This window comes from Zosterops lateralis (genome assembly GCF_965231275.1).
Source record: "Zosterops lateralis genome assembly, chromosome: 3".
Taxonomy (NCBI): domain Eukaryota; kingdom Metazoa; phylum Chordata; class Aves; order Passeriformes; family Zosteropidae; genus Zosterops; species Zosterops lateralis.
In genome coordinates, this window is record NC_139764.1 from 75,195,279 (window position 1) to 75,206,874 (window position 11,596).

An 11,596-nucleotide genomic window follows, 5' to 3' on the forward strand; every position below is an offset into this window, starting at 1 on the left:
TAGTGTTTACTTTTTACATAGAAGTTTCTTAGAACTGCTCATATTTGTAAGGTTAAACTCATTTTTCAAAAAGATCACAGTTTCGTTGCAAATGGTTGCTTCCTTATTCTTTTTTCTGAAAAATCCAGATCAAAAATTATTCTTTTCATGTAGCAATTTTTTTTTTCTTTTCTTTTAAGAAGAAAGGGATGAAAACATTTTGAGTCTGGATCTTTATACATTGCAATAGATTTTGATTCTATACCAAGGTTGTTGCTTTCCAGTTTAACAAATGGTAATTAATGACAAGGGTTGTTTCAGGGTTTTTTCTGTTTGAATGCTATTTTATCAGATACTTAGTAACTGCCTGAGCTCTGGGCTCATCACTAAAATTTACTCCTGAAACATGAAATGATGAATGGTTGTTTTTCAGGCTTCTACTGATAGAAGCTTGAAACACATGGACTAGGACAGGGACTACATTGAAAAGGCACAAACGATTGTTGCTCAGTTGTTGGCTTAAAAGTTTGTAATTTGTGTGTGATAAATGTATATAGCTACTCTGTGTCATCTGGATAGAGCACAGATACGCAATTCTACAATCCTGACTGATCTGTAAAGTGCGCATCTTTTTTGCATATTTATTTGTCATTGTCTGGTAGAAACAGGAAAAGATTTTTCCATAGGAGAGAAATAAATGATAAAGATTAATCATGAATATAGATTTGAGAAAATTACCATAGCATTGTTTTACAAAGAGCTTGGTTGCTTGCCAGAAATTAACACTGTGTGCTTAATCTCTGAGAATCCCACTTGCAATGCCAAAGTAACAAGGGACATGTCTGACCTCCTGAAAGAAAGTCTGTGCTCATTTTCACCTGTTCATTATGAATGCCAATGGCATCAGTATATTTCTCAGTGGCTGCAGATTCACCTCCAAGCTCCAAATAAAACCAAAAAGCCTTTAAATCTTTTTTGAGAAGAAATGGTATATTTATTCAACTGCCATTCCATGTTTAATGATTATTAGGGCAACCAATTAATTAAAATGAGCTACATGAAAATGAATGCATTTAAAATGAAACAAGAAATGGGATTAGAGCCTCTGCCTTTATACTGGTCTACCTGGTAACTTTTATGTCCTCAGTGATCAGTTCCAATGAGCTCTGAGAGGAAGGAAAAAGGAAAGGTAGCTCAAAGATGTGCGTGTTCTAAAGCTTTTGTGAACTCTGGAGACAGAGTAAAGAACAGAATTTATTGTTCCCTCTGAGGAAAGAACAATTATATCTCGGTCAGTTCAGAGAGCCTAGGACGACATTGGGAAGACTGGGAACTCAGATCTGTGAGTTCTGTGCATATGGGAGGAGGCATGGAATTGGTTAGGAATATGGGATACAGTCTCATAAGAATACTGGCTTCATTAATTCTGCTAATTTAACTTAGTTTTAACTCCTAAACACAGTAACAATGAGGTGAGAGCCCTTAAATGGGTGAATGCACATTTCAAATTGGTTATTGCAATCCTGACTTATGCATCCATTTACATGTATATATATGTATGCATATACAGATAAGTGTGTCTGCCTATGTGCACATATAAATATGTAAATATGCCTGGAAATGTGTATATGTGCTTGTATTGGAGAAGGTGCCAGTAGATGGCACTCAAGAATGTATAACAGATGAGGTTGTTGGCTGCCTTTTCATGAAGAAATCAATAGGAAATCTAATCAGTTCTTGAAACAATGATGGCCTCCACCCAAGACAAAAGCCAACTGAGTGTCTACTTAATACTAATACAATGGTTCTCTCCAAAACCTCCAAAGCCTTTCTTTTCACAATGGGTCATTTGCATGTACTAAGTCTCAAATGTTGACACTATGGCTGCCTCGGAAATATTAAGTAAAAAGATTCAGATGATATTTTTTTCTGTCACTGACAGCACTGGTCCTGGTATGATGCTTAACTATCAAGCTAAAATTTTATCACCTGAATTGGGGCAGTGGCATCCAAACTGCTTGGCAGGAGTTGACCCGGTCATGCTATCTATTGTGTTCTCTGGGCATAGAATGGAGAATGAGTCACCCGAGGGGAGGGGAGGGGAGGGGAGGGGAGGGGAGGGGAGGGGAGGGGAGGGGAGGGAAGAGGAGGGGAGGGGAGGGGAGGGGAGGGGAGGGAAGGGAAGGGAAGGGAAGGGAAGGGAGGGGAGGGGAGGGGAGGAGGGGAGGGGAGGGGAGGGGAGGGAAGGGAAGGGAAGGGAAGGGAAGGGAAGGGAAGGGAAGGGAAGGGAAGGGAAGGGAAGGGAAGGGAAGGGAAGGGAAGGGAAGGGAAGGGAAGGGAAGGGAAGGGAAGGGAAGGGAAGGGAAGGGAAGGGAAGGGAAGAGAGAAGAGAAAAGAGAAGAGAAGAGAAGAGAAGAGAAGAGAAGAGAAGAGAAGAGAAGAGAAGAGAAGAGAAGAGAAGAGAAGAGAAGAGAAGAGAAGAGAAGAGAAGAGAAGAGAGATAGAAAGAAACATCATCAGCTCTTGCCTTTGGAAATGAGACTCTCAAGAAATCAATAATGTAAAATGACATGCAGACTGGAAAACCACCTGCTGGATGAAAATGGTTTGAAGACATGAGTAAAGAAACACTCTTTGATTTGTTTGGGTTTTTTTGTTTGGTTGGTTGGTTGGTTGGATTTTTAATTTCCTCTGTGTTCAATAAAATGTGCATTTGTTCTCTAAGAACAGATTACATTTACGAAAATTTATTTCAATACTGAAATTCTCCTTGTATGATACATCCCTCTCAGGTCTGAAATCTTAATCAGACTGCTCAGATCTCACATGGTGAAAGCAAACACTACTGTGCAGCCTGAGTTTAGAAGAGCAAGGAATGTGTGTTACAAGTTTCTTTTCTAAAGATCTGCAGCTTTACACCTTCCCTGTTCAACCTTAAAAAATTAAACCTTGAGCAGGACCTACTTTAGGAGCACAGATGTTCATAATGCTCACAGAAGAGCATATTTATTCCTCTACATTAGTCAAGCTTGAACTTGCTCCTTGTCAAGTTTATGTACACTCTACTGCCCACCCCCTGTATCTTCATTTTCCTTAAAAAGACCTTGTTTTGACATCTAAATCTCATGTGGAACCAAATGAAGTCAGATGTACTGTTCTAATTTCCAGGAATAATCTCGTTCACCTACAAACCATGATCACATAACACACATGCAGGGGGAGGAATATGGGTATTTATTCCACACCAGAAAATGTTTGGATCAGCCACAATAGTGTTCCATGAGAAATATTTCTGCCTTTCAACCACTTTAAATAGCCAAAAGTAGAGAAATCCTCAAATAAACTCTGAAAAGCTACTGAAAAGTCAGATTTTTGGTCTTGTAGACTTCTCACCAATTAAGCCTTTTTTTTTTTTTTTTCCTTAACAAATTAAGTCCTGAGTTATGCTACACTCAGACTCAACTGTCATTCCCGATCTAGGTTTGACAGATTATTTTTCCTGCTTTTTCTTTTCCTGCTTTTTCTCAGCTATAATAAAAAGTCTAGTAGAATCTATTGAGGGAAAAGGAGAGGTGAATCTGTTGAGAGCCACTAATGACTGCTTACTGCAGCATTTTTTCCATGACGGCTTAATTAACCAGTATGGTATATATCTGCTATCCTTAGTGATTACTTACTAAAACTTTTATGTATACTTGCACATGCAGCTTTTAATACAGCTTTTAAAATACAGGGGCACTTTCCCCCCTTTTTTTTCTTCATAATACTTTTCCTCTAAATCTCTTAGCAATCAGCTAACCCTAATTATATTTAGTCTACAAAAGGCTGCTGTATGCTCTTGTAATATGCCACCTGAGAGATACCTCCTTGAAGTTTTGTAGAGTTTAATAAAAAACTAGTTAGTGAAGGCAAAATCCCGGAAAGATCTAATGCCACAAAGTCACTTTCGTTACATGGGAATTCTCTCTTTGCAGTACAGACACGTGCCACTCCTAAAAGCTCCAACTGGTTTGATAGATTCCTACTTATTGCTACATTTCCTGTTCAGCCGCAGTTGCTTAAGAAATGCTATTTTAGGTTTACAGAATTTTACATAAACTGCTTAGACAAGTTTTTGAAAAACTGAATGGTTTTTCCTTCCTCTCTTACACTAAAAAAATTAACTTCATTCTTATTTTACATCCCAAATGACAAATCACTTAAATTATTTAAGGAAAGGCCATGTTTTTATAATATTCTATAAAGTATAATATGTAATAAAGCATAAGATTATTTGAATAAGAATCGAGTTGCAGATATAATGAAAATTAGTAATTTGCTTATGTTTTGTGTTGAGTCACCTATTGTAGGAATGACTAAACTAGCCTACACAAGTATCATAAGCAAGTTTCTTATGACATAAAATTCTAAAATAAGAATTTGGTATGCAAAGCAAATATTTCATCTTTCTTCTAGAATTCTCATATTCCGTATTCCCTTCCATTGCACTGGGTCTTTTTGCATCTGCATAGCAGAAGAGTTACACATGAACTTACACTAAAAGGCATCTTTTTCTTCAGGTCGTGAGGCCTTTGTAGTACAATGTCATTAATCTGACTATAACTTTGAAAGGCAAATGACTGTCAAGTGGTCAGTCACAAAGTGACAGCTACTGTCATGAACATATTACCTTTATTACCTTTTAAACATAATTTAAATTATTAGCTAATTATTGCGGGGAAGTGTAAAAGACTAAGTAATGGCCCAGAGGTAAAGTTGATGCAAGCACCTGCAATGCTTCCAGAGACTTGAGTTGTATCATTTTATGTGCTCTAGGACAGAGAAAACTGGTTGCTGAAGACATTTCTTTTGACTGAGTTTCTTAACAAAAATTCTTTTATTTATTAAATACTCTATGGACTAGTACTAATATTAATAAACAAAAAAAATGGTCTAAATGAGCCTGTGCAAAGCCTAGCTAAATATTTCCAGTACTTGAGGTATTTTATTTATATAACTAAAGAAAATACTTCTGCTCTGCATTGTTTCAGGTTAGAGGTAGAACCTAAATACTTGATACTTTATATATTTGCCTTTTTTTTTTTTTTTAAATCCCAGGGTGTATCTATATCCATGACTATCAACCTGTGAAAAGGGCACTGTGCTCTTATTAAAGGCAAAGCTGTAATCTTAAGTAGGTCAAAAGAAAGGAGCACCTGACAGAACACAGCTTCCAGAGACCATAACTAAAAAACAAAAACACCCCTCTGTAGTGCCCTTGCTAATGACAAGCTAAACCTAGGTGAAAAGGTTCCTTTCAGGAGAGAGCAGGGAGGAGGGGCAGTGCAATAAATACAGTGGTACATGCCTGCTTGCCTGAAGAGTTTCCCCTTGCTCAGCCCTGATACCCCTCCATCAATCATGGCTGATGCCTGCATTACATTCTAATTCCTAAGACACATCTTCTGTCATCTGAAAAGATCAAAGGGGAGGCTTGCTCAGGGACAAGAGAACATGTTAATTGCAATCCCACCCCTTTGTTTGTAAACCCTTTGCGAGGTTCCAATTGTAGTGAATTAATTACACTGGTTCTCACACAACTGCATTGATTCTACCTGCTTTTTTTCTTTTTTGTTTATTTTTAATCTTTTAAAAGAAATATACTCTGTAATACGCTGCCAGCATTTCAAGGATATGAATATGATCTTGAGGCGTTATGATTACAGAGCACTGGGAATCTACATGTATTTTCTCTCATACGAGAACTGCATTAACATTTCACTTACTTAACCTCCCAGTAGAATTCTGAAGGTATCATTTATAAGAATTGTATAGGTAGTATAGGAAGAAGAGAGGATTGATTGATTCAGGAGGGAAAATCATATTTCTTTCAGGCATATTCCTAAATTGCTTGACACACATTTGCTTATATGTGAAGGCTATACGTGAAGGAAAGCTGATATCTAAGCTTGAATAAAATACATTTCAGGATAGAACTAGGAGAATTAGTAAGGAGACAATAGACTGTGAAAAGGTTGCATATATAAAAAAATACATTTTCATCACATTTACACAAAATTTAAACCACTTTTTAATCCACTACAATGTCGCACTGGTTTATTGAAGCTTAATTTAAACAATTTCTTCCAAGCTGGTTTCCAATTAACTTGGACTATGTCTGCCTTAAAGACTGTTTTCCAAGCTGAGGAAAGTGAACTTAAACTCACACATCTGAGCTAAAATAAACCTCTAGTAGAGATTCTGTTTTACCATTAAAAAAATTTAAAAAGTTCTTAACTTGATTTTCTTCAAGACAGTGAATTTATTACATTGATACAAAGGTTCAGTTTGATAATGATTCCATTAGGAGCACTTTGCTGATTTATTTTATTGGTATTTCTATAATGGTAGTGTTTCGAGCATAGATGTGCCTGTGTATTAAATTGAACCAATCCTGATTTAAAACCAGAATAAGAGTATCACCACAGCCTTCTCTCTATGTAATAGTGAAATAAAAGGAGTTTGTTAAGCCCAATATACACCATTTAAAAAAATTATAGCACCTTGGAGCTAAAGACCAGAGAAGGCCATATAAATACCTGCAAAAAAATCACAGACCATGCTTGAAGTTCAGATGAACTCCTCCAGAGTATATGCATAACTGTATTATCTTCTTTCTCTTTTTACAGGTATGATGCATTTACATCAAGCTTTGAATCTCTATGAAGAAAGGCACTTTTAACAGGATTTGCAGAGTGATTTAATCAGGCAACAAAATGGAACGTGTAAAAGTTAAGATGTTGAAGAAGGAGACAAAAAAAAACCCCTCAAGGGGCACATTGATGATTTGAGAGTTTAAAGTTCTTGGGAAAAAAAAAAAAAAAAAACCACCCTTAAATAAAAGAATTTAAAATAATATCTCTTGCTACTGTGTTACTGGTAGTGGTGATCCAAGAATTGATTCAACATCTCTAAGTCAAAGGAAAACTAACACTGTCTTCAAACTTAAATTTGTATATGAAAGCAATGAGTATTTCTATTCTGTGACTTTTACAAAGTTAAAAGTCGGTGTAAGGCCTTTAAAGTTTCCTTGTGCATTTTCTGGATTTTCCTGTGTTTCATTCTGCATATCATATTAAAATCTTCTAGCTTATATTCATAAATGTTAAAAAAATATTTTAATGAAATTGTGTGCATTCTTACCTTCCAGAATTCTAAAAAAATCCCATCACTTTCATCTTTTTTTGCTTTTGGGTATCAAATTATTGTAGTCTATCATTAAATGGTCACCTATTTTACATGGGTGAAAAAATCATGCCAGGTGGAAATGGTCCATGTAAACACAAGGGTGGAAAATGTAAAAAAAATGTCAGGAGGGGCATACAGCACACTGAAGATGTGTCTCTTACTTATTACTTTCATGTCATAGCTGCAAAAGTAAGTGTGATGTGATTTAAGTTCCTTAAAAATTGTTGTTATCCTGGTAAAACTTGAAGCTATGTCATGGAGCCCTGAAAAATAAAAAAAGAAGAGAATGTTTTCCTCGAGGAATTATTTAAATCCTGTGGATGTCTGAAGGTATTCTTTATGTTCTGTACTAAAATACAGAAACACACATGGTCTTGAAGCCTGTCTCAACCCTCATGTTTAGTAGGTAGTAGACATCCATGTTAAAGTGTGCTCTGTGTTTTAGTATGTTACAGTCTGTGACCTCTGCAGGTTCCTAACATGGTGAATTCCACAGTTCTTCAAACACACAACAAGACAAAAAGAAGTCCTTTAATTACTTCTTAATTGTCCCTTTTCTTCAAGGAGAACCTCTGTGACCTCTTTTAAATTATTATGTGCAGTTCTGTGAACTGAAATCAAAGCCAGTTTAATATAACAGTTTAGGTCAACTGCCCCACTGCAAAGACAATAAACTTCAGGAAAGGAGTAGAATGAAGCCTGGGACATAACATCAGCTGGCAGATTCCAATTTTCTGTGACATTGAAGTCAAAAACCTAAACACTAGGTTACCAGTTCCAGCACTAGGTTTTTAAGGATCTTTGGAAGGGATTCATCATATCTAACTCTGGACATCAGCAGTATGGAAAGATACTCCAAGCTGTACACAGTGGTCTTCCTTTCTTCCAAACAGAGACAATCAGTCATTGTAGGAAGTACTTATCTCAGTGTATGTTAGTTGACTATTTTAGAATGAGATTCACTAGTCTCAGAAACAACCTGCTTGTTTCTGAGGTTTAAAAGTTAGCTCAAAGATGAGTATATCTTCATAATTAGCTCAAGGATCCATGTATCAATATTTGTGAAGTGTTTGTCTGTATAGTTAAATGAATCCTACTCCTTCTGTTGTACTATACTGTGGTTTTAATCTTAGGTGTTTGTACAATACCTAAATAATCCATCCAAAAGATAATTTTGAAGGTGCTATATGTCTAGGTCTGTGCTGTACAAATAAGCATAAAATGGGTCTTGGCATGGCTATGCACATTTATAATTTGTGTCTTTATTACTTATAACCAGCCCAGTTGAATAAATGTGCTTTGTCAGCAAGCAACAATATCTACAGGGTTATATTTGAATTGTGCATTTGAACTTAATCAGTGAAGCAGTGGTAGGAGCTTGAATGTTTAATGTTCCACCAAATAGCTTTACATGGATCTTTAAATTGCATACCTAACGGAGAAATTGAAGTCCAAAAACTATTTAGGGGGACTATTTCCTCTCAGTTATCCTATTGTTAAAGCCAAGCCACATCTCACACTAACAGCTTTCCTCCCAGTAGTGATATCTGAAACAGAATTAAACAAAGGAGAATCTGCTTGCAGTCTAAAATCTTATATCCTGTATCATTCTCAAATCTTTAGGTGACTGGATGATATATAGCCCTAAACCTGAGGGTGAAGATCAGATTTAAGAAACATTACATATAGCAGCTCACAGCCCTTCACAACCATTTAAATGTCTCCCATTTTATACACTAATTTAATGATGAGATGAACTTGAAGGACTGATATTTTTCTCTTTGCAAGAAAGGGAACCTAAGCAGTCAATTACTTATTGTTAACCTTATTGTTAAGGTTCATTATAAAGAGCCATGGGATAGATTAATCGTATTTTAGGTCGTCATTTCCCTCTTTGCATGTAGATTGACTCCTATAGGACTGTAGGCGGAGGCTTTTTTCTGAGAAAACACACAATGTTTCTTTTCAGTCCTGAACCTATCCAGGGAATTGTGCAACAAGGTTGTGCAAAATAGGAATTCCACCCCACTGACAATAGTGCAAGGCACTCACAAATTATTCTGTACTGCACTTAATATTTTGCTTAAATTTAATGAAAAAAAATTGTGTCTAGAAAGCCTCTACCAATTTTCTTATCTCTTCAGGACTCCTGAAAAAGTGCTATGTAGTAGTCCTTAAAAGCTCCATCTTCAAGGGAGCTTGACAATTAAGAAAAGGCAGAGTGATTGTCTAAGTTGTTTTGAAATATTGGCTTGCTGCCTACACAAAACTGAACAAAGGCTTACTTTGCCTTTTAGGTCAAGCCAATACAGGCCAAGCTTGAGCTCTGATTTGCCCCATACGAGGTAATATAATGGAGTGGAAGCAGCAGCTACTTAATATAGGAGTTAAAATTACCCATGACTGAAGTGAGCACATCAATCAAAAGTTTTGGCATGTAATGAGCTAGAAAAACTGGTGTGGCAGGTTTGGGGGGCAGGAAAAGGCTTTGCTCTGTATTCAGCAGTTTCCAAATTACCATGACATCCCTTTGCATAAACCACCCGACTTCCAGCAGGTGGATTTTACAGGCATTGTGCTGCCAGCACAAAGATGGATCAAGAGGGAGCATTCAAAATAGCTTCCTGTTTTGTGTTCTTAAAATCAAAATTCCATGAGGTCTGCCAGATTTCTTAACATTTTTAGAAGGTGGACTATAAAAAATATAAAAGGGGTAGCAAAGCAAGAATGAAAAATGTTACAGGTTTAATACATTATACAAGCAGCAGTGCTTACTTTCTCTCCTCTATAAACTCTATTTTTTAAATATAAAGACCTACATTAAAATGAATCAGAGCTATATGCTCTAATCTTTCTGAGGTGTCTTCCTAAAGCATGCATATCATTCAGTGCTCGTTGCAGTAACTCATAGCATCTTCTCTCTTATCATTTGAAAGCTTTTGGATTTATTATTCCTGTCCTGATCTTTTAGAAAAAGATACTGACATGTTTACAAGTCTAAAACCATTAGCTAAAAAAATCTTTCCTAAATATATAATGATGGCAAAAGTGTATTTGGGAAGATATCAGATCCACATTATGACACTTTTCTATAAATGCCTTCCAGGCATCTAAATATAGGGATTCAAATTCTTAATTCAGATTCCCACATGATGGTGTGATTTGTGTAGGAAATTTGTGCAATCACCCCAATGAAGATCACAGGCTATGCAGGAGTTTAGAGTGTTCTTCTGAGTTGGTCCTTTGTGGGCTCTCTGTTCTAGGTAAGCTATAAAAGCAGACTATGTATTAGCAGTTTCTATGCTCTTCGTTTTAAAAAAAACCCTGATTTGGTGTGTTTTGTAGCAGTGTTAAAAGGTTTCTCAAGGAGTGTTAGATTAGACTGTAATGATTCTGCAGGACTACTAACTCACCCAACTGCGTGTTCGCTCTGAACCACTGCAAAGTGTGTAACACAGATGTTCATAAAACTGCTAGAAAAGATCCAGTGATCAAAGGATTTCCTGATGCATGGAATGACAGTCTAGTTTCAGGATACACTGTGCCATAAAATAAAACATTACCGTTTGGAAGCAGTTCATTTGAAATGTTGTGAGGTTTTTTCATATTTTTGTCACTGCAGGACCAAACCTCAAGATTTCAGCCAGGAGAGGAAATAAGAAAAGGTTGAAGAGAAGAAAAAGGAGAAGAAAAATTGCAAACCTACAAGAACTGCAGGAACAGAAAAAGTTTTGCAGCCTGATAAGTTAAAAGCTTAATATAGTTGTTTTCTAGAAGCATACAAGAAGGCTCTCATCAACAAGAAGTTTTAAACTAAAATCAGAATACATCTTGAAGAATGATTTAATGTTTAGTGTTTGAGCTGGACACATCATTGCTAGCTGGCAAAAACTTAGATGAAAACTAGGTTTCATGACAATCGATAGCTGTATGCCATTGATTTCTGTGGAGGCAGGATTTTCTCTCAGCTCTCGACATCGACATATTACTGGAAACTTCCCTTTATTTTTTGCTTTCTAACAAAACAATGCAAATCTCAGCACACAAGAGACAGTTTCAGCAATTTCAGCTTTAACTCTTAATTATACTCCTTTTTTTCAGTCCTCATGTCATCTACTCATCTATTCCTCATAAAAAATTGTTTATGAACCCTTTTCCCTTCCTAAAAATGCATTCAGTAGCAGGGTCAAAAAAAAAAAAAAAAAAAGGCCCTCTTTGGCCATTATATTTGTTGTACTATGTGTAAGAAGAAACAAGGGATAATATTTTTTAAAGTGCAGGATTTTAAAGAAATAACAACATTAAAAAGCAAATAATCTACTGGATTTATTGTTTTGCTTTTTATCCCTTAAAAAGTTCTTTATTAAAGAGCATGTGCTTGAAGTCTAGC

At 36.2% G+C, this 11,596-nt stretch overlaps 1 long non-coding RNA gene across 1 annotated transcript in view; it reads left to right on the forward strand.

The window, feature by feature from the left end:
• LOC310907992 overlaps positions 1–7,027 on the forward strand; it is a 32,796-nt gene extending 25,769 nt beyond the window's left edge. The window contains exon 3 of the long non-coding RNA XR_014589758.1: positions 6,648–7,027. This is a non-coding gene — a long non-coding RNA (uncharacterized lncRNA). The remainder of the gene's footprint in view (positions 1–6,647) is intronic.
• The last annotated feature ends 4,569 nt before the right edge of the window (positions 7,028–11,596 follow it).